At 33.7% G+C, this 25,104-nt stretch overlaps 1 long non-coding RNA gene across 1 annotated transcript in view; it reads right to left on the bottom strand.

Annotated features, from left to right (window-relative positions):
* The window catches only part of LOC145252843 (uncharacterized), a 23,096-nt gene extending 15,229 nt beyond the window's left edge, over positions 1–7,867 (bottom strand). Inside the window, exon 1 of the long non-coding RNA XR_013863688.1 lies at positions 7,771–7,867. This is a non-coding gene — a long non-coding RNA (uncharacterized LOC145252843). The remainder of the gene's footprint in view (positions 1–7,770) is intronic.
* Positions 7,868–25,104: the final 17,237 nt, after the last annotated feature.

Below are 25,104 nucleotides of genomic sequence, written 5' to 3'. Positions count from 1 at the left end.
TTTTCACTGGATTATTATTGATTGGACACTAATTAAACAGATTATTAAAAAAAAGAAATTAAAAAAAGAAATCATTATTTCGACATTTGAAAGTGGTGCTCACTTTTTAGCTATAATGTTCTGATAAATCAGTCACCCATTTTGTAAACAATAAAAACGCGGTATATCAAAACCATAGAAAGTAAAAATAATATGAGCCTCTACCGCATTTGTAAGTCAGAAATATATTTGTTTCTCAAAGAAAAAAAATAAAAATAGATTGAACATGACTTTTTTTATTGTTTTTATGAAAATAAAGTTTCGAGTTTTTTTGGTTTTTTTTACTTATTTAGTTAAAAGTCAATTTGTGGGTGTTTTTTTTTTTTGTTTTTTTTAAATTGTTTTTATGAAAGGTGAGTTTTTTTTGTTTTGTTTTTTCAAAACTTTTGCTTTTTTTAAAATTTTTTTAAAAGTATTATAAATTTCACTAACATGCTGGAGAAATGTTTAATAATTTGGTGTTTTTTAGATTAGGTCCACCCCCACAATTTTCCTTTAAATGACGACATTTAAAGGTTTCCGAGTATGCTGAACACGCAAATCGCATTGAAATTTTGCGGAAATAAATAGTTATCAAGATATAAAAAGTTGTATTATGCACTGTATTTTTTGGCGGTCATCTTTTTACGTGCACACGCGCCATAAACAAATACATACGCGTAAAAACGATGGCCGCCAAAGATTACAATGCATAATACAACTTTTTATATCTTGATAACTACTTATTTCTGCAAAATTACAATGCGATTTTCGTATTCAGCATAGTCGAAAACCAGTAAAAGTCGTCATTTAAAAGAAAATTGAGGAGGTGGACCTAATCTAAAAATGTACCAATAATTTTCCATCCCGTACGCCTCCCGATACATTGCTTCGTCAACATGCGACCATTTTATATCTCCCGAAGACACTTCCGTATTTGGAAAAAAAAAAAAATGAGTGACCGATTTACCAGAACGTGGTAACTAAAAAGTGAGTACCCCTTTCAAATGTTGAAATGATTTTTTTTTTTCAATTTTTTTTCATAATCTGGTAAGTGTTCAATCAATAATAATCCAGTGAAATAAATTTCCAAAAACCTATCAGTATAGAAACTCCGCCACGTAAGTAAATAAATAAAAAATGTTACGTGTGCATGCGTTAGCCTTGACTAGGGGGAGGGGTACTAAGGGAACGACCATTAAATAATTCTGCGGGTCGCCATGGAACTCAACGCCCAAGGAGTACCAAAATAGTTTTCATGATCTGAAGAAATTTTTTTCGAAGAGTGGGTGATCACTTTTCCATATAAATTTAACTTAAAATGAGCACCCACTTTTTGGCCACCTGAGGAAGGGGCATTTATTTTCGTGTTTATTGGGTTAAAGGTTTTTTGACAAGGCAGTTTGGTACGCGAGTGCATATTTAACAGTTTTCGTTTATGCTCACGCGTAGCATAAATAAAGTCTATGTCTGTGAAATGGAAAATAGTCCCAGAGTTCAGGGGTTAATACCATGCAAAAGAAATCAAACAATAAACTTTTTAGCCAAGAAACACACAGAAAAAAGAAAGAAAAAATACATCCATTTTTTTTCTATCGAATTCATTTGCTGTTTTTATTGAAAACTATTTCCCCCCGGATTTTTTATATAATTTTCCATTAAGGGCCGTGCGTCTCACGTTCATAAATAACAAATTTTTTTTTTGTAGATTTTGGTGTGCTAAAAACGAATCTGGAAATCGTTTCTGTCGCAAAAAAATAGTTTTTATGATATGAAGAAATTACTTTTTCGAAAAGTGGCGATCATTTTTCCATGTAAATTTAACTTAAAATGAGCACCCACTTTCTAGCCACCTGAGAGAGGGGGGATTTTTTCCCATGTTTATTGGCTAAACAGCTTTCGTTTATGCTCACACATAGCGTAAACGAAGGCTACGGCTGTGAAATGGAAAATAGTCCCAGAGTCCATGCAAAAGAAATCAAACAAAAAACTTTTTAGCCAAGAAACACACAGAAAAATGCCCCTCTCTCAGGTGGCCAGAAAGTGGGTGCTCATTCTAAGTTAAATTTACATTGAAAAGTGATCACCCACTTTTTGAAAAAGTAATTTCATGAATATCATGAAAACTTTCTTTTTGCTACGGAAACGGTTTGCAGATTCGTTTTTAGCACACCGAAATCTACAATAAAATATTTTGTTATATATGAACGTGAAACGGGCCTTAAAGTAAAATAATACCGGATTTTTTGGGAGCAGATTTGCCGTTTAGTCATACAAATATCCTCAAACCAGGTAATCACTAAAAGAGACTTTTAAAAATCGTCACCTGTATCGAGAAAAAGTTTAAACCACCGATTATATGCCAGCCTACATCATGGTAACATATATTGAGTGAGTTCCTAACAGTATTTTGTATAGTTTTTTAGTTTAAACTCATTTTCCCAAAATTTCCCCAAACTTAGCGTGTTCAATACAGTCTGCCGCCATTTGTATTTTTCAGATATACCGATAAACATTGAATGTTTTTGAACCGATTATACATTACATAAAAACACTAAAATCTTATCCAGTTAGGTAGAACATTTACTTTTCTTGCCTTTGATAACATTTATTTGTTATATATTCATTTTTTGACAACTTCTTTGTATCTGTGTTTAGTAACAACCCCTTTTCATTTAATGTAATCCCCCCCCGCCATCAACCAAATATTAATTACTAACTCACATTTTTGTAAAACAACAACAAAAAAAAAACATTTAGTGTTTCAACATTTTTGCCACGTTCGGCTTCATCCACTGATTGTTGGTCGAGTCCAAACCATGAATGATTGACAGAAACTCCCGAGAATCCAGATCAAATTCTGCAAGTGTACCATTTTTTTTCATTTTCGCCTTCTTTTTCACTTTTTGCAGTGGATTGCTGTACTAATATAAGAAACGTGCATTTTCTCTTTTTATTAAATTTTTCCATTACACCAAATTGAGCCACTGCAACGCGTGGCAGGGTACAGCTAGTATATATATATATATATATATATATATATATATATATATATATATATATATATATATATATTAAGGGAATTAGAACAACAGTCTAAAGTGCAGAGTTTATTTTAATGTATTAGTAAATGCATTAATACAATTAAAAGAAAACAGTTCTCATTGTAATGTAGATATATAATAAGCTCGATAGGCATAGATATCCTAGAGCTACTTTAATATTGAGTACAATGATTCATAATTCATAATTAAAAATCTCTCTCTCTCTCTCTCTCTCTCTCTCTCTCTCTCTCTCTCTCTCTCTCTCTCTCTCTAAAGCCCCCTCTCTTTGTGTTGAGCACTTTGTAAATATATTTTCACTCGACGCGTATTTAAAAGCGATTAAGCGAAGCCCATTATTAATTTGTTTGTAAACAAGCTGATGGTTCGAGCACTGTGCGACGGGAGGGTGTGGATTTAATACACACTCTAGGAGAAATATTTACGGCACTGATTCGTAGCCGAATGGTGAGAGCTGCTGACTGTCAACACGACGATTGTAGATATGATCCACGGCTGGGGAAAGGTGTTTGTCTTGCCGCACTGATGAGTTGTGATACCACGAAACAGTACTGTATGTGGATGACAATATATATATATATATATATATATATATATATATATATATATATATATATAGAGAGAGAGAGAGAGAGAGAGAGAGACAGAGAGACAGACAGACAGACAGACAGACTATCCTTTTAACCTATACATTTCTGCATCATTATCAACATTCATACAAATATGATATTTTTCATAACTTATAGCTTTCAATTTATGAGCTAACCAGCAAAATTTACAGTGTACATATGAATATCATTTTGCTAACTACTTTCCTCTAACTCTCTGGAATAAGAGAAATCTTGATATCTTCAATTTGCATTCTTAGTCAAATAATAAGTTTGTTGTAATTTCTAATTTACAGAGTTTAAATTTGATTTCTCTCTCTCTCTCTCTCTCTCTCTCTCTCTCCGTCTCTCTCTCACACACACACACACAAACACGCACACACACATCTATATCTATATCTATCTATCTATATATATATATATCTATATATATTTATATATATATATATATATATATATATATATGTATATATATTTAAGTCACTGTGTGTGTGTGCAAGAGAGAGAGAGAGAGAGAGAGAGAGAGAGAGAGAGAGTGTGAGTTTATTCCCTATGGACTCCAAAATGGCTGGCCGATTTTGTTAAATTTCATACAAATGTACTTTATGTGCCTGGGATTGTTCTTAGATAGCCTGACATCACAAGAGCATTTGAGAAGTTTTATCACTGCATATGCAGAATGGTTCAGCATAAAAAATCAACAGTAGGTTTCTTGATATGACAGGGCCACATTCAAAATGAATGTTTCATGTTAGAGCACTATTTGATTTTTGCCTTTTAGACTTTAATTAGAGTCATAATATAAAAATAATTTCATAGAATGAATAGCAGTTCCCTACAGTGCAATATAGACTACGATGAATTGTAGATAGGAAGGCATGTGAGCTTCTTCCGGTGCATCGCGGTAAGTCTCTAACTAGATCAGTCAATCAATTGATTTGATTGACGAATGGGCAATTTTACCGATTTTGATGACAATAAAAGTATTGGAAGTGTATGGAACATTTGTTGATCTTCATTCAATCCTGAGCAAACATCAAGTCTTCCTGCTTGGTTATATATATATATATATATATATATATATATATATATATATGAGAATGTGAGAGATGATATATGACCACATTCTTGTTTAAGACCAAGTACATGAGTCATATAGTTGGATTTCACTACGATTGATCTGTGTTAATTAATAGACTTTCTTGTCTGTGACGTGGTTGGTCAAATGGCAGATTACTCGCCTCGCATGCAAGAAACAGACTCGGGTTTCAAATCCTGAGTTCGGATGTGTTCAACTGATGAGCCCAAATGAGGGCGAAACTTGGAATTTTGGTTTGTTGTCTGCCATGGCGCTTGTGAGCTGCAACGTTGCTTGACTGTGGAAATAATTATATATATTTAAAAAAATCTTCATAATATTAGCAGACACTCTGACGTTGCCTAGAAATGAATGAGTACCTCCTTCCTAGCATAACCCCTAACCTTAACTTTAACCTATATCTTCCAATAGACTGAATCGTTGTTTGTGATATTTTATGTCATTGTATAACTCATCATCATACACAAAATAGGATTTCTAAATATTTAAATAAATTTCTTTTCATTGCATAATTCAATAAGAATGCATTAATTGCATAAGAATGTATTAATGTATGAGAAAGATTTCCAAAAATAAATCTATTACATAATTAGATTTATTTTCTAAATATGAATAAATTTTTGGATCAAATTTCCTATTTAGTTTAGAAATAGTTTTAATGTAAATTTTAAGAATGAACTGCATCGATTCTGAAATAACGATAAAAAGTCGTTCTACAAAAAATGATAAATCGAATAAATTTGATCTGTATATATTATGTTGGTTTAAAAAATTACTCATGAATCTTTTTAAAATTAATATGAGATTATTGATTCAAACAAGAGATACTGCACGAAGACTTATAAATAAATTTTTAAAAAATTTAAAATAAATAAGATTTAAAAAGTAACTAAATAAATTCGTAAAGCAAAACAAAAATAAAATAAAATAAAATAATAAATAAATAAAAAATAAGAGCAAATAGAAATCTAAAATAAATAGAATTAAAAATAAAACTAAATAAATACATAAAGCGAAACAAAATAAATGAAAAGTATAAAGAAATAAAAACTAAAAACAAATAAAAATTAAAAATAAATAAAAAATACAAAATAAATAAAAATTAAAAAACTAAAAAAACTAAAGAATAAATAAAAAATAAATAATAAATACAATTTTAAAGAAATACAATTAAAAAAAATATAAAATTAATTGGATTCCTTGTTTCGGAATTTTTTAGTTGAGGATTGATACTTTGCATTGTTTGACTTATTTGGACTACTGTTCTCATTTTGGGTGTTATTCTTACAACGTTTCAGCCGATGTCACCTCTAATCTTTTTCATGTACATGTTATTGAACTCAGGATTCTTTATATCAAAAGAATCTGTACTGAATTTTTTTAACTGAACCTTTTATTTAATCTAGTGGGTAGATTTTTATCGTCCTATCAGCCATGATTTGGTAAAACTTAGCCGACTATGAGTAAAAAAAGTTAAGCATGTTGTATTATTTGGATAATTCCGACGACTATTTTCAGCATGGTTGTTAGTCTTACAATGTTTCGACTGATGTAACATTGAATCATCTTCAGTTGCATTTTGTCGATCTTGGAAATCTTTATGACAAATTCAGGAACCAAGTGAAACTTTCCGAAGATTGAGGATTCAATCCTTACTACAAGTGATAACCATTAGGGATAACAGCACAATTAACACTTTAACCCATGGCTGATAGAACGAGAGTAATCTACCTCATAGATTAAATAAATTTGAAATTCTATAAAAGTTGACAAGTGAAGACTCATTAGTAAAAAGAAAAAATGTTGGTGGTTACATCGGCCAAAACGTTGTGAAAAGAACAACCAAGATAAGAATAGTAATTCAAATAATACAAGAAGATTTCTGTTTGATCTTGTTATAGGTCTTTTTTATCACTTGCATCCTATAATAAACCAATTATTATGAGTTTTAGAAGGCGTAAGAGAAGATAATGTTGGCTATATTTAGTATAATATAGTTTTATGCAAAAAGGGCAAAGGGGAGGTAAAGTCTCTTCATAAAAATGCAAGTAGGATTGATTTTTGTGAAATTTTACTTATAGATAAGATATTATAACAATAATAGACATCAATTAAAAAATATTTAAACTTCAGTTTTCTTGAAACATTTTAAATGGTTGTTGGGGGGGGGCGTATATAAAATAGTTGAGATTTACATTAAGCTTGATACATAGTCAAAAAATACCAATTAAGCAAGATTCCCTGTATTTCAATTTCTCCTTAAGACTCCATAAGCTTAAGTTTTACACATTTTCCTTAATCCAAATCATTTCATAAATCATTAACTGCATCCCAATTTTGATCAAAATCATATATGCATTTTGATTAAAATTAAAATAATGATTCTAGATATAAGGTTAAGTATCATTATATCGACAAGATGTTGCATCCTTCTGCCTATTTTACAAGTATTTTAATGGTAGATGCTTCAATGAACTACAAGCCCTTGTACCCCCTCGATATAAATACGCCGACAAACCTGACAAGCAGCAAAATGCCACTCCTGCATAGAAGAGATCCCCAGATGCCAGAACGCCTTCTACCCTAATAGTTTCTTCCCCAGAACTGATAGACTTTGGAATTCCCTTCCAGGTTCCTGCTTCCCAGACTGTACTGACATGCAGAAGTTAATGAATGTAAGCAGACATCTTGCTGCTCAACTCCCTACATAGTATCCCTGCAATTTATATCCCAGATAGTAGCCCCCACCCCCACATCAAAGTGGCACTGTACCTTGTTTGGGAATCAAAGGCAATAAAAAAAATTATATCTTGATTTTAATCTTCGTAAGATAACATAAAAATGGTGCAAAACTGTTCTATTTGAGGAGTTAATTTTACCCATCCTGAGATGGATAATCTTTTAATAATGCATATATTATATGCTATATTGAATTATTATATTTTGAACTGATTCAATTTTATGTAAAGCTATATAAACTTACCTGAAACGGAGACAATACATAACATAATCAAAAGGCATTTCTTAACGCTGACCATCGTGGACTTTTGTAATGGAAGCAAACGACAATCAAAATTCCAAGAATTATACCCAAAAGACGTCTAACTTTGAAAGCTAAAAAAATTACTCAAGTACTTTTTTCTTCGTTAATGACTTTTATACCTACATTTGAGTGTGTGTCTGTGTGTGGGGTGAAGTAACAGGCGTCATTGATGTTGGTAATTAAGATGTTAATTGTGCCTTCAGATAGAGGCAAGCTGAACTACTTTGAATACACTTTTTGTGCTTATTTTTTATTTTTTTCATTTTGCACTGGGGATTCTGGATGATTTCCAAACCGCACTAATAGTTGCTTTTGGTAACATAGGATTCTTCTTTTATATAAAAAGACAATTCAACTCCAGTTTAATTTATGCCGCTCCGTCCATCTCCCCTTTCTAGCTAATGACATCTATTCAGTTAAATTACCTGTCTGTCATGACCCTAGAGAGGCGGCACGAAGAAAATAATAGCCAACAAAAGAATATAGTCAAGTCAAAAGAAAGTGGGTGGATTGGTGTGGGTGTATACCTATAAAGAATCAGATGGACTTAGCATTGGCAAGAAACTTTTTGTGAAAGAAAAACACGGCGATTGGTTAGGCATGTGCAGTGCCAGGAATAAAACAAGTGCCTAGTGTTTCCAAAAGTTTGCATTGAATCATCTGTTATAAAATCACTAGAATAATATCCCTTTCCAGACAGGTAAAAATAACATCCCAACCCGTACAGTTTTGCACTAATTTTATGTTTTGTTTTTTATTTACATTTTCACCCCAAACAAGGCACAGTGCCACTTTGATGTAGGAGGCTACTATCAGGGGCATAAATTGCAGGAATACTACGTAGAGAGTTGAGCAGCAAGATGTCTGTTCATATTACACTTTAACTTCAGCATGTAATAAGAGTGGGGGAAACAGGAACCCGGAAGAGAATTTCAAATTCTAGCAATTCTGGGAAAGAAACTATTAGAGTAGAAGGCTTTCTTACATCTAGGGATTTCTACTGTGTAGGGGTGGAACTTTGTGGCTTGTCGGGTTTGTCAGGAGTATTTATGTTGAGGGGGTACACAGCTGAACAAGATGCCCTGTTACTAACATGAAACTCCAGATATAATACTACTAAACCTTAGGTCTAGAATCCTTATGCCTATTCCCATTAAAATCTATTACATGATTTTGATTTTAGAAAATCTCTAAAATTTAATACTTAAGCTTAAAGGGTTTTAAGATAAAATTGAAATTCAGATAATTATGCTTAATTGGTGTCTACGGATCAAATTCATAGCAAATCTGGCATATTTGAATTTTCAAATGAGAGGTTGCACCAATATTATGCTCCCTAAAATCCCTTTAAAATACTTCAAAGAATTGGAAATTTGGGGAATATTTATTAATTGATATTTAATACCTATCGTTACAAATTTTCCACTTACTTTCATTGCTTAAACTGAATATAATCCATATTACCACATCTTATGTCTAATATCTCTGTTCCAAAATTCATAATGATCGTTTAATTAGTTTAAGTGTGCATCCTGTATATAGAAGCATATAAACCTAACTTTCTGTAGATAGCGATATCTACATATATACCTTATCTTGAAGGACATCAGATGTTCATTTATTCTATCCATATTTCTTTTTCACTTGTGCAATTCCCTCTTCTCATCATCGACTATTGTTCTTATATCTTAAAATAAATCCATTAAAAGATATTGTGTAAATAAGTAGGTTAGTCTATAAAGCAAACGTGGTATTGTGATGATTAAGTTTAGTTTAGAGTTGGACAGAGTGAACTGTCCATGACTTTCACCTAGCTGCTCTTGGTCATCATTGTTGTCGTCATCTTGTCAGTATCATTATTGATTTAACATCCATTTTGCATACTGGCATACACTGGATGGCTTTAAGAAATTGACTTCCTAACTAACTTATCTCTGCCCAGATCTGTGTCACTTTTTCTCTATTTTTAATCACCTCCCCAACCATTTTTTCCTTGGCCTTCCCTTGTAAAATGAACTTGCTAGATTAACTCTTCCACAACTACTAACCCAATAACACTCATCCATTATATCCACTGGTTATCCATTGCTCCAACTTACTGAACTTTTTCCATCCATTTCTAACTTTTGCAATTGCATTATCACCGGCTCCATACTGTGATTCAGTCATATCACCAAAGTACCAAAAGTTCTTAACTTGAATAACTTGATTATGCAGATATACTTTGTCCGCATTTTAAGAATCTCAGTTCATTAACACTTTCGAATTGCTTATTCTTATACATAACATCAGTTTATTCTGCAATGAAACTTAAAGTCCCTTTATTCGTTTGACACAACTGGAAGACAGGATTTTGTTTAAAAGTGAAACAAAATTGACATTAAAGTGCGACCTTAAAAACTTAGTCATCATCAGCTTATTACTAATTATAAGTATATGTTAATTTATATCTATTTCTATGCTTATTACTTGTATATATTAATGATTTTACTTATTACTTGTATATATTATCTATTGTTTATAATTTATGCGTCCCATATCGTATCAAGTTCTATACTAGGTTTACTGAGTAATTGGTTATTCCACAGCCTATGTGCTGCTTCTTTGAGTCGTCTTACTCTCCGACGTTCCTCTCTGTCTATAATCTTTATTTCGTCCCATAATGGTAGATGGTTTCCCTTTTCCATCCAGATATGGTCAGCTATACCTGACTTTTCAGTCTCTCCATGTACTACAGCTTTTCGGTGTTCTTCTAACCTTACTTTCAATGGACGACACAGTTTACCTTTGTATAGTTTTCCACATTTACATGGGATTTCGTACACACAGTTCTTAGTCACGATTTTTTCTCTCCAAACTTTTCAAGAAATGCCTCAAAGAATCTTGCTTCCCTGACTGTTTGAAAATTGCTTTTGTGCAAAAATTCTGGTGAAAGAACTGACCTATTAAACTATCAGCCATTAGACTCTTCCCTCTTTTCACCAAAATATTTGAGTCTAAAATTAATCAAGCTCTATTCCACCACCTTACAGTTGCTAAACTTCTGCCTGATCATCAATATGGATTTAGGCAAGCCCGTTCTACTTCAGATATCCTTACTGTAATCTCTGAACGTATATACCATGCACTGGATAAGGCAAGGGAGGAGAGAGCAGTAGCTTTAGATATATCTAAGGCTTTTAACAGAGTATGGCACGATGGTCTTCTCATAAAAATAAGATCCTATGGTATTACTGGACAAATACTTAACATAATTAAATTCTTCTTAAATAAGAGAAGAATCCAGATTGTCCTTGATAGTCGTACCTCAAAACAATATGATATAAATGTAGGTGTACCTCAGGGGTCGATCCTTGAACCTTTATTATTCTTGATATTCATAAATGACGTCCCTGTTTAAATTGTCTCTGAGATGGGCATATTTGTTGACGACACCACACTCTATAACAGACACGAGGGGAAAACACATATCCAAGACAATAGCAGAAACCCTAGAAAAAGACCCCCAGTCTGTAGTGGAATGAGGACAAAAATGGATGGTAACGTTCAATGCTGCCAAGACTAAGCTCGTTTCCTTTAATAATTACAAGAAAAGTTCTCAACCATCAATAGCTATGGCTAAAGATACATTACCTGAAAGAACTTCGTTCAAAATCCTCAGCTTAACATTCACAGGGAACATGAGGTGGAACACATACATCGAGGGCATTACCGTCGCTGCAGGAAAGTGAGATCTCTTTACCGTGCTGGAAAGTTACTTATGCCTGAGAGTATCCTGTACATCTACAAGACTACCATTCACTCATGTTTGGAGTATTGTTGTCACATTTGGGTTGGTGCATTTGCTACTAGTCTCGCTCCTGGATAGAGTTCAAACGAGAGTCGCTAACCTGATAGATCCTGAACTATCATCTAAGCTTCAACCTCTGTCTCATCGACGAAATATTGCATCTTACTGCCTGTTTTACAAGTACAGTATGTCCAAAAAGTCACTAAAGGGTTGAAAATCTTGGTCATTTTACCATTAATGGTTATTTTTTTTTCTATTTCTGGTATTTTACAGATAATATTTTAGAAGTTAATTATAGTTAAGTATAGCATTGAACAATGTAAGCAAGATGTGAAATTGTTTTACCAAAATCAGGGGTCAATTGTTTTGACTCAAAGTGCTTATCGACGGTATTTTTATGTGAAAGATAGCCCAAGTCACAACACAATTCGAAACATTGTGCACCAATTTGAAGACCAACGAGCTGTACTTGATCTTCTTTGAGCTGCCAAACCTCGAAACGTCATCACAAATGAAAATAGTGAGAGAGCATGGAGCAGCAATCTGAAGCATCGATTCGACGACATTCCACATAACTAGGGATATGTTAAAGCTCACTACACAATATTTTGCACAGTGTAAAAATCTTTTCTTATAAAGTGCAGAAAGTTAAAGCCTGAAGATTTTCAAACAAGCATTCAATATGCAGTCCGAAATGACCCCAATTTTCTGGAAAAGTTGATTATGTCAGATGAAACCCATTTTCATTTGAATGGATTCGTTAATAAACAAAATTACAGATTTTTGGGCTCTGAAAATCCAAGCGCAATTAATCAAAAGCAGTTGTATCCCATAAAGTGCATTGTAAGGTGTGCAGTAATGGAGGAAAGATTATTGGACCTTATTTTTTTTTGAAGATCAAGACGAAAATGCTGTCACTGTTACTGGAGGGAGATACCGAACTGTGATAACAGACTTCCTGCGGCCACAAATTCAAAATAGGCCTGAATTATGGTTCCAACAACAACAGCACATATGACGAGAGACACCATGGAGATTCTCAGGCAATGCTTTCGCGACATTATCTCTCGCTATGGGAATGTCAAATGGCCACCATGTTCCCCAAACTTGACTATACTTGACTTTTTCTTGTGGGGATATATTAAAGAAAGGCTCTATATTAATAAAGCCTAAACCCTGCAATAATTGAAGGAAAATATCAGGAACAAAATAAGGGAGTAAAATCGCAATCCTGAGATTCTGCAATCTGTCATGAATAATGTTTTGGAAAGAGCACAAATATTCGAAGCTGAAAATGGGCAATATTTAAAAGACATTATTTTTCATAAATAAAGATGATTTAAATTTTACATATTATTAATAATTTTCCAATGCTTTAGTAAATTTGTGTTAAAATTACAGAAAGATAACATCAAAAATAAATAATGTACTAAGTTCAAAACCCTTCAGTAACTTTTTGGACAGCCTGTATTTTAATGCTAGATGCTCCGACGAACTACAAGCCCTTGTACGACACGACGTAAATAAGGGAATTCCAATGTCTAGCAATTCTGGGGAAGCAACTATTAGAGTAGAAGGCTTTCTTACATTTAGGGATCTCTACTGTGTTCAAAAACAGCCTACAAAAAATGGACTCTAATTTATTAAAGTATGATAGGTTATGAAAAGGAAGGGTTGTAAAGAGATAGCTTCGAATTTGGGGGCATCAAAACCAAAGCAAAATCAGATGAAAGTAAAAATAAAATAGATAAACCCCATGATTTATTATACCATACCTGTCCACACTGAAACACTTATCACAATATTCTGTGAATCTATATTAAAAAACCTTGTTAAACTTTGTGACATATTTCCATTCTATGGAGGTCAAGTGCGAACGAACACCCCATAATTTTATTATACCATATTTCTTCAAACTGAAACATAATTATTAAAGTATACTTATGCAGATAGATATGAAAAGTCTTTATTAAAGTTTGTGCCAATTTCCCTTCTATGGAGGCCAGGCGCAAACGCAGACACCACAATTTTATTATACCATCCCTATTTAAGTTAAAACATACTTATCAAAGTATTCTTGTTTACATCTATATCAAAAACATTTGTAAACGTTTTTTTTTTTCATTTTAAAATTTTTTATTTCCATACTTTGTGGACTAGGCGCGAACGCAGACCCAACAATTTTAATGAACCACCGTTCTGCCAGATCGAACATACTCATTCCTGTGTCTCGATACATCTTCTATCATTATATGTAATCAGTTTTTTAAAATGCCTATTCGTGACCACACACACACACACACACACACACACACACACACACACACACACACACACACACATTCAGCTTTATATTATAGAAGACACACACACACACATATATATATATATATATGTAAAGGTGGAGGGGGCTCCCGTAAGCTGTGGTGAAGGCAACCCCTCTAGGAGAAGCAAATCTCTGAGTTAAAAAACATAAAGCAGGAGACCAGTACTCGCATTAAGCTGGTCTGCAATTTTACTTGTTGCTGGCTATCTTGCTCTTGCTTGTTGCTGGATGTCAACATTTGGAACCGAGAGAGAGATTTAGCTGTCGTACAAAGCTAAAACTCTGTAACACCATCAGTTATAGATACTCCCTCAGGCATTTGTCTATAAAAAAAATTTGTTAAAAATGGTCCTATTGGTATGGAAAAGTTGTGACGCGTGTAGGTCTGAAATGCTGGAAGTATGCGATAATTGATCTGCCATCATTATATGTATCTATGTATAGGTGTATGTATGTTTATGTACATGTGTATGTATGTGTGTGCATGTATGTATGTGTGTACATATATATATATATGGGCATGTGTATGTGTATTTATGCATGTGTATATGTATGTAGATGTATGCAAGTGTATGTATGTATGTGCATGTATGTATATGGGCGTGTGTATGTGTATTTACGCATGTGTGTATGTATGTAGATGTATGCAAGTGTATGCATGCATATATATGTGTATGTATTTATGAGCATGTATGTATATGTGTATGAGTGCATATTTATGTACGTGTATGTATATGTAGGTAAGTGTATGCATATATGTATGTGCATATGTGTATGTATGGGTATATGTATGTATGTATGTTTTTGTGTATGTATGTATGTCTGTATGTATATCTGTATGTATGCATGTGTGTCTGTATGCATATGTATGTGTATTATTCATGGTGTATGTATATATGTGTGTATGTTTACAGATATGTATGTGTGTATGTGTAGATATGTATATTTGCGTTTATATATCTATATCTATATGTATGTATGCCAATGACCGTCTTGTGTATGTTTATGTATGTATAAGTATGTCTATGTATGCATATATGTAATGTGTATGTATGCATGCATATATGTGGGTTATTTGTATGTGTGTATGTGTATGCATGTGTATACATGTATGCATGCGTGCATGTATATATATGTATATACACCAGTGACGGTCTTCAGTGTCATGTCTGCTTGTGCGTGTGAATTTTGCCGGTAGGACTAAAGTAATTTTCGGCTCATGGACTTTCAGTACCTGAGGGAGTGGCACTCGTCTGACAAGACGTTGCAATCATCATCATCATATATATATATATATATATATATATATATATATATATATATATACTAGCCTGAGTGTGTGTTGTGTAGCCTTGTGTGTATTGAGCAAAAACAAAAAAACGGGTTAGTAGGCAGGCAGGCTTGAACAGAGGAAAAGAACGGGTGAGAAAAAAATGTGATGTCTTTGCTGTTGTGTCCATCGCCAAACCGGAAGTGCCGAAAGTTTAAATTAAGGCTAGTCAATCGAAAAGAGGGGATGACTTTCGAAAATATCAGCGAAAAAAGCGACCCCTCCCTGTAGAAAAGTGCCGAGTTGAGGGTGAAAGAATTAATGTTTTTAGCCAATTTTTCGATATTTGGCATCCGAAGGATCGTACTTCAAAACGATATCTCGTGAACATCCGTTGCCTCTGTCGAATGTTTTAGGCAGACATATAAACATGCATAAATACATACATACATTTAAACAGACAAGTGAGATTATATATATATATATATATATATATATATATATATATATATACGATTTAATATTGCAGCATCAAGAATTGATTATATAATGTTAAATTGGATTTAAAAAATCTTAATGCGGCAATATTGAAAGTTATAAATTTATTATATTTTCACTAGAATATCTTGTCCTGTTCTTTTCCAGTTTTAACAACTAGTCCTTTACTTTTCCATGTTTTAGCTTAACCATATTACTTTTCATACTCGCATTTTTCTATTGTGATCCATGATTTTTCCAGGCTTCCAGAAAATTCACTTGTTCTTTGTTTAATTTCAGTCTTATTTTTGCCTCCATAAACATAACATACACATTTTTTTTTTTTTTTTTTTTTACGCAGTGGTCACCACTTATCAAGGCCTGGAAGCCACTCAGGGATAAGGGTTATTGCAAGTACATTACGTTAGTGTGGAGATTTGATGAAGCGTTTACTTAAGGGGGCGGTTCATTAGGAATTTGTTAACATTGGACTTGAAGACATCCAAGTTGTAGTCCGGTGGGAAGCAGGCTGACGGAACAGAGTTTCACAGGCATGCAGTTCTAAGAAAGAAGCTTTGTTCATGGAATCCGCGTTTTGATTTAGGCACAGATATAGAGTGGGGGAAATTTTTCACAGTGGATTCAGCTAGACGGGTGTTTTTCATGAAAGATTGGCAAGGGGGGACCAGAGATTGAAGTTCAGACGAGCACCTGCCATGGTAATAACGATAAAACAAGGACAGGCTCGCAACGTCTCTTCTGTGGGAGAGAGGTTGCAGAGTAGAGAAAAGGGCATCCCCCACTAAGCCACGAAGTCTATTTTGTACTCTGTCAAGGCAGGATAAACTGTTTTTAGCAGCTCCTGCCAAGATATGGCAACAGTATTCCATCCTTGGACATACTTGGCTTTTATATAGATAGAGAATTGCTTCAGTAGTGAGATATCTTCTGGAGCGGTAGAAGGATCCCACCATCTTTCCAGCGACCTTGGCAACAGACTTGATGTACGTGTTCCATTTCAGATCAGGAGTAAAGGTCAAACCCAGACGCTTGCCAAAACATGGGGCCTCACCCAGACGAGAGCCATCTATCACAATTGATGCCAGCTGGGGATCAGAGCGTTGATGATGTAAGGATAGGAGTTTGGTTTTGGATGCATTAAAGGTAACCAGCCACATTTTCCCCCACTGAACCATGCGCTCGAGATCAGAGGAGAGAGAATCAGAGAGAACTTTGTCATTTACAGCCTTTGATGTGTTGCCGTAGATGGTCGTGTCATCAGCATAGATGTCAACGAATGATTTAAGTATGTGTTTAGGGAGGTCATTAATGTAGATCAGGAAGAGAGTTGGGCCCAGCATTGACCCCTGAGGGACTCCAGCATTTATATTGCAGGCCTCCGATTTTTGTCCATCTACCACTACTCTTATGAGCCTATCGGAGATAAATGATTTAATGATTGAGAAAACATTTCCAGTTATACCGTAGCTGGAAATCTTGTGAAGTAGACCCTTATGTCATACCTTGTCGAAGGCCTTTGATATGTCGAGAGCAATTGCCCTAGAAAGGAAGCCTTTGTCAAGAGATTCACTAATCCTGTGGGATATAACCATCAGCACATCTGCGGTAGATCTTGCAGAGCGGAAACCATATTGTGTGTCACTAAGAAGGTTATTCCTGATGAGGTGGTTGACTATTTCTCTATTTAATATGGATTCCAGACACATATGTAATAACAATGTATGGCACTCGTCTGCTTTCAATAAAATTCCCCAAATTATCTCCCTTTCATTCTTTCATTCTATCTACTTCACTAGTTTCCTCCCTTTTCGCGAGTGCGGTGAATTGGTAGCAACAGTAGTTGCTGAAGCGATGTGGTTGCTATAGAAACCAGTCATAAAAAACGTCCCTCACCTCCTTACGAATTTTTACGATTTTGAACACCAGTAAATTCATCGTAACTTTTGTTTTACTGAACGAAAATTGAAATTTGCTTTTCACAATATAGCTGAGATCTATAAACTGTAATGATTGCTTGAAATTTGGTCGAAAAATGAGTGAGCTCTGAAGCTTTAAAGCAGTTCTAAATGACTACAACTACCACTTAACGATATATTCAAACACTGCAGTGTTTGCCTTATATATATATATATATATATATATATATATATATATATATATATATAATTTACAATACATATATGTGATTATTTCATTTAATCACATAAATTAATATACGAAAATATAATTTTATGCATAATTTTTTCAGTATTTACTTCAACAGTGCTCAATACATAGGGAGAGCTAGGTGGTAAGTTATGAAAATATATATGACACTTAAGCTACACAGAGTATTCCACGTTTCATTCTCGTAGGAATTCGTATAAGCCTGACGAATTTTCACGAAAATGAAACGCGGAATATTCTGTATAGCTTAATTGTCATATATATTATTATAACTTACGACTATCTCTCTCTCTCTCTCTCTCTCTCTCTCTATATATATATATATATATATATATATATATATATATATATATATAGAGAGAGAGAGAGAGAGAGATAGAGAGAGGAGAGAGAGAGAGAGAGAGAGGGGTTTAAGGAGAGTAGAAAGTGGATATAGAGTTTACTTTCGGCAGCTGCATAACTCTTTAATTATTTTTCCTCACATCCCATGAGCGATGTTTCTGACAAAGAAAGAAGAATTGCTGTTTTCTAGGTCAGAATCAATTCCGTCTAACACTTATCGTTGGCAGGTCTTTAACCTTACAGTAGTGTTTTTTTTTTTTCGCTCCTTACATCAAGTGGCTTCATGACTTGTTTGGAGCATTTTCCATAAAAATGTTAACTGTTCTATGTTGATAATCATACTCCCAGGCGACGCCGTGTAGACTCGTTTGTTAATTTGTAACGAAACTGTTTGAAAATCATTGAGCTATACAACTATTTTCTTTTATGGCCGTTCATTACTTTGTTATGAAACAAAAGTCTAAAAGTTAAAAAAGAAAAAAAGGAGAAAAAACACAACCTTTTCGAAGAGAAATCTTTACACAGGTTTCTTTTCATTGTTCCAGTTCCAATGTACTTTTCCAGACCACTAAACAACTACGGATGGAATACAATTACAAACGTTCCAACCGTTAAGAAAATCAGTTTCTCATTTACACTAACCTACTTAATCACTCGATTTTTAACGATCTAAGTACTAGTAATTATCTTCGCACTCTCTTATGTCCACAACGAGAGTGGTAAGCGAACACGAGAAATTACAATGTCCTTTTACAGTTTTGAAGAAATTCATTTTAGTGTAATTTATTTGGAAGGCAATAGAACTTAGATGTGGAGAAAGTATATGTGACTGTGAAGCTATTGAGATTATCAAGAAGTTTTGTTACCTTGGTGAGGACATTGGAGTATAAGATGGAGCAAATGTTAATGTCATTGCAAGAATTAAAAATGGATGGAGTAAGTTCAGTGAATGTCTGCAACTACTAACTAGCAGAGCGTTGCCATTGTCGGTCAAGGGAACAGTCAATCAGACCTGTGTATGCGGTTGAATGATATATGAAAGTGAAACTTGACCAATGAGGATTGAAGTGTGGCCTTCGTAATATATTAAGAAGGCCAAGGAACTAAAGTTATGTACAATGCTTATGTCATTTAATTTCGTCTATTAAATTTGGTCACGGATCCCAAGAAACAGCCGGAAGTAGATAATGTCTAATGACAAAACAGAAAGTGTCATAGTGAGTCTTATTGGATGGATTTCTATCAGTATTTTGTATATCTTTTTTTCTTTTTTTTTTTTTTTTTTTTTTGAATTTTGAACCATTTTTGATGTTTCGAAGCCAGCGTGTTTTCGTCAGCCGTTATATTTGGATACATGCAATTAAAAGAGAGAGTTTCTCCTTAGCAAAGTAAGATTTGTAAAAGTTTAATTATTAATGAAATTTGAAATTTCATGACAATATTTAAAAAAATGTACCATCATATGTATTAGATTGAGAAAAAAGTTCTTGCGGAATTTTTAATTTTGATTTCAAATGATGTATTTTCAAATAAGTTTTCGTTATAATACCTATATTTATATATCATTTTAAAGAGCGTTTTCTTTTTTTTTTTTTGAATTGTTGGAATTACAGTTGTTTTTAAACAACTATGTCTTCTTTTCAGAACGTTAAATACAAGGTGGAAAAAAGAAAGTCCGCAAAGTTTATAATCAAAATAAAAAACAAAGTTTATCATAAATCACTATACAACAACCAAAAGATTACAATCAGAAGGTTGCATGAATAGCAACCGAAAAGGTGAAACTGTTTGCTCGGTGATTCGCCTCCAACTGCACCCTAGAGCCAAACAAACAACTCCCTCCCAAATTTTCCTATGCCGACAGAAACCACAATTGATAATCTGACAATCACCCCTTCACATGTCGATGTCATAAAAAAACTTAGACCCCTCCAAGGCGTGTGGGCCTGATCTCATCCCTGCTATAGTAATTAAGAAGTGCTCAGCTGAGCTGCCCCTGTACTTTCCAAACTCTATAACAAATGCTTTGCTGAATTCCGCTTTCCTAACAACTGAAAGATGGCCTCTGTAGTATCAGTGTACAAGAATTCTGGTGAAAGGATCGGCCCTTTCAATTATCGCCCTATAAGTCTCCTCACCCTCTTTGCTAAAATCTTTGAGACGCTAATCAATCAAGCATTAGTCCACCACCTTGCAAAAGCTAATCTTTCTGACAAAGAGTACGGATTTAGGAAAGGTTCTACTGCATATATTTTAACAGTCATCCCTAAACGTATATACCATGCACTGGATAAGGTGGATGAAGCCAGGGCTGTAGCCCTTGATATATCCAACGCCGTTGACAACGTCTGGCATGATAGGCAGCTAATGAAATTCAAATCATATGGTATAACTGGACGAATACTAAATATAATTAGATCCTTCTTAGATAATAAGATGATTCACTTTGTCATTGATGGATGTTTATCCAAGCAGCATAACATAAATGCGGCACTGCCTCAAGGGTTGATCCCTGGACCACTATTATTCCTGATATTCATCAATGACCTCCCCGATAATATTGAGTCCGAGATGGGTATATTTACTGATGATAGATACAACGCTCTATAACATGCATGAGGGAAGAACGGATGTACACAAATTCATGTCAATAGCTGAATTGTTAGAAAATGACTTCCAGACTGTAGTTGAATGAGGACGTAAATGGATGGTGATATTTAATGCTATTAAGACTAAGCTGCTCTCCTTAAACAATTACAAGAAATCTCTCCAATCACCGATATCAATGAAAAATAACACCCTACCTGAGAATTCTTCCTTCAAACTCCTCGGCTTAACATTCACAGGAAATATGAACTGGAATGAATAAATTGACATTGCGAAAATTGCTGCAAGAAGGTTGGGTTCCCTCTATCGTGCTAGAAAACTGCTCACATCTGAGAGAATCCTGTACCTCTATAAGGCTACCATTCGCCCATGTATGGAGTATTGTTGCCACATCTGGGCTGGTGTATCTACCATTAGTCTCTTCCTCTTGGATAGGATCCAAAAAAAAGGGTCTCCAATCTAATAGGTCTCACTTAGTCAACTAGGTTTCAACCCCTGTCCCATCGCTGCAATGTTGCATCCCTGGGCCTGTTTTACAAGAATTTTAATGAAATGTTCTCTGATGAACTCATTGAACTTGTGCTCCCTCGACCTACAAAAAATTTAGTGACATCCTCACATGTATAATAAAAGCGTGATGCGAATTTGTCCATTTATAGTTTGTGTATATAAACAAACATGGAAACATATAAATCGAATTGGACTTTGGAAAGCCGAATAAAACGAAACATTATCGGATGCGTTCCTACAACTATTATTGGGGTATCTTTATTAATAAAATAAAAGGTTAATATAAATTAATTGTTAACCACATCTTAACATGTGAAATAATATCGTGAATTAATTTTAGCCATTTATAGTTTGTGAAGTAGTTATAATGCAAACAAACATGAAAACTTAAAAATCGAATATCCAATTATAGTTTACGTTTCTTGTTTCACTCTCACTCCCTTTCTCACTTTCTCTCTTTTCTTTTGTATCTTGCCCGGTCTACGTTTCAAGAGTTTGTGCGATCAGGGAGAAGAGATATCAAAGTACGTTATATAACTAAATTTGCTGGTTTAAATGTCACACTCGTTATACTGGTGATTGCTTGCAGTAAAGTGCAACTAAAAAGACTGGTTGTTGTTCTTAATTTAAAGAAGGACCCGAGAAAGAATGGGCTATCCCTTTCTACTTTTTTCATTGTCTCGACATTTTTTATGCTTTGTATCCCTATTTATTTTCACGGAGGCAGACACAATGTCGGTTTTAATGTGAGGAAAATCCAGTTCCCCCGCAAAAGTTTACTAAGGATTTGTGCAAAAATAAAAATTGAAAAAGTATTTTCAAAATTTGATGGAACTTCATATAATTTTTTAATGGAAAACTCGTTTTAATAGATAAACTTCTACTCTATCTGCAACAACCAGCCGTTAGAAAGAATTCATAACAAATCAACAAAATAAAAGATCTTCTTTCTATTTTATTGCTGTCATATAAGATTTATCATTAGTTATCTGTTGTGGTGGAATTACCTTTGTTACCTACCATTGAACTGATCAGCGCCTCAAGCACGTAGCACAATGGATAGATGCATTGAATCTCTACGGTTACAGGTAAGCATGAAGATAGCAGTTTCAATCCTACCCAAAGCAGGCCAGAGGTTTCGTCGGCCAAAATATGGCGAGACAACAAATATAGAAAGCAATAATTACTGGAGATACAACTGGGGATGGAAGACAAGGTCGTAAGGCGGAAGTCGATATCCGGTGGACCAACACTTTTGTATGTGTTTGTTAATACATTTTACTGCTCTATTTCTTGTTGTTTGCCTTGCAACACTTTGAACAGTGTTCTAACATTATCATTCCAAAACCTGGTGTATTCAATCCACACTCATAATATTTTATTCATTTTTTTTATGAAGTACATCTTACACGTGTTTTATTAAATACTAGAAGGTCCCTAAACAACTCTTTAGAGACAAACGTATGTTTCTAAAACACCTTTGGAGAATTTTTTATATGGAATGAAAAGAGATTTAGAGTAAAAGTAAAGATAAAAGGAAATAGTGACATTTAAAGTCTGCAGAAATATAAATTAAATAATTATTGCAGTGTTTATAGACACCCCCCTCCAATATAAAATAATTGAATTCAAAACACACGTAGGGAAAAAAGTTTATTATCTTCATATGTTTCAAACTTGATATCCAATTTCTGTGCTGTTGAAGAGCTTTATTTCAATAAAAATTTGTATTATCTCAGAAACAATTGTACATACATTAGTTGTCTATGCTAAATTATTGGAGAGCACATAAATGATTATTTCTTAACAATGGTTATATTAAAAGATTATAAATTTTGTTGTACTTGAAGGAGACAAAAAAGATCCAATTGTTTTAATAATTTTCTTTTTATTCAGTTCACATATTGACTTTATATCTCCTGATCATGTTTGAACAAGCTACTATGTGGATGAACTCTTCAAAGCGTTTTACTTTCTAGCATGGCTCGTTGTTTACTGATGTGTTATTACCAGTGTTAACAAGAGAGATTTTCAAAACAAGATCGTGGAAAAAAATCTCTAGAAAACGCTAGATTTGAACTATCTGTACCTTTGTAAGGGGAAAAAAAAAAAACAAATAAAAATGACAAAAGTATTTCATGCAAATGGAAAATCCAAATTTATTTGCGAAATTCGCTTTAATAAATCAAGTACGTTAAATTTGTAGGTCATCATATCATAAGAATTTGAAGATTCTATTGCGAGCATTAGTTTTGCCGATATTTTTTTGTAGAATTATTTCTACAAAGATACTGAGAATTATGGGAGGAACCAAGTGAAGGTTGCCAACATCATAAGTGAAGGTGATGTTTGTGGAACAAACTGGATTGAAAATGGGTTCATCCAGGTGGTCAGTCCAGGTCATTAACCACTAGCTCCCAAATCTGCAGAAAAACGAGATGAAGGCCTACTTTCCCACGAAGAAAAAAGTTCATAGCAGTAGTAGCAATCGCTATGACGTCACGATGATTGTACCTATTTACTATGCCTCCCCACGGGACAGAGTTAGACACCAGGGTCGTTTTTTAACGCGGAGAAAAGGTACAAAAATAAAAATTGTCTCAGTCGTGAAGGATTTCTCCTCCACCGAAAGAGAACAAGAAATAGAAGTGCAGCAATGCAGCATCTGAAGAAAAGATACTACACTTTGATCTTGACCAAAGACGTCACGATGATTGTAGTGTTCTCTTCTGTCTGATATGTTTGCTGCTGCTGCTTCCACATCCCATATAAAGTATTACGAATAATTAATGAGAAGTAAACATATTTATTTATAAGAATAAAAACGTGTTTTAATAACAATTAATTTTTTTTGCAGTTAGTTTTAGTTTCGTAAATTATGTTTTAGAACTTTCGACTGGCTAATGAATCTAATTAAATTTTAGACTGATGTTTTTATTATAAATATTTTAGAAATAGTATCTCCTAGTGTTTTGTAACAATTCTTATTTTTTATTAGAATCAAAATACGAAATCTTGGAAATATGGCTCTAATGCTTATAGCGACATAAGACGGTTTCCTCGCATGTGCTTTGAATTTAATCATTTTTCTTTGGGTCGGTGTCTATAAACATTACAATAAGTGTCTTCTTATATTTATGTCTTTGCAGACTTTAAATATTTTAATTTCCTTTTATCTATATTTTTTTATTCACCAAATCCTTTTCCATTCCATATAAAATATTTTCCAATTGTTTTTAAGGGGCGTACATATGTCTCTGGTGAGTTGTTTAGTCGACTGCCACTATTCAACGAAACATGTCTAAGACGTACTTCATAAAAAGATGAATAAAATATTATGAGCGTGAATTAAGTACATCTTCTTCACACACGCACATCTTATTTTAATGTTGTTGAAATTGTTTTGCTCTCTTTAATGCTATTTAAGCATTAAAACACACACAAACAACGAACCTAATTCATTAACAACTTATGTGCCTGACAAATTTAAATAAGCATTTTTACATCAATTTGGTGTATTTTTAAATTGTATTGAGCGGCAAATTGCAATAAAATTCTAACTGTCGTTAAATTTGTCGTTGGTAAAAATGTGGCAAAATATTCGACTCCAAAAATTTGTGAAAATCCTTTTGTAACAAATCTTGCTTTAAATATTTCACTGCCAGAGGCTGTAATTTTTTTAAAGAAAACCCAGCGAGAAGAAATTATATTCTTATCCTTTGATTTTGCCACATTTTATGTGTATTACTTTCAGATAAAGCTTTC

Source organism: Euprymna scolopes, chromosome 29 (assembly GCF_053919585.1).
Source record: "Euprymna scolopes isolate OS-2025 chromosome 29, ASM5391958v1, whole genome shotgun sequence".
In the NCBI taxonomy this organism is placed as follows: domain Eukaryota; kingdom Metazoa; phylum Mollusca; class Cephalopoda; order Sepiida; family Sepiolidae; genus Euprymna; species Euprymna scolopes.
This window is presented reverse-complemented; position numbering and strand designations above follow the sequence as displayed.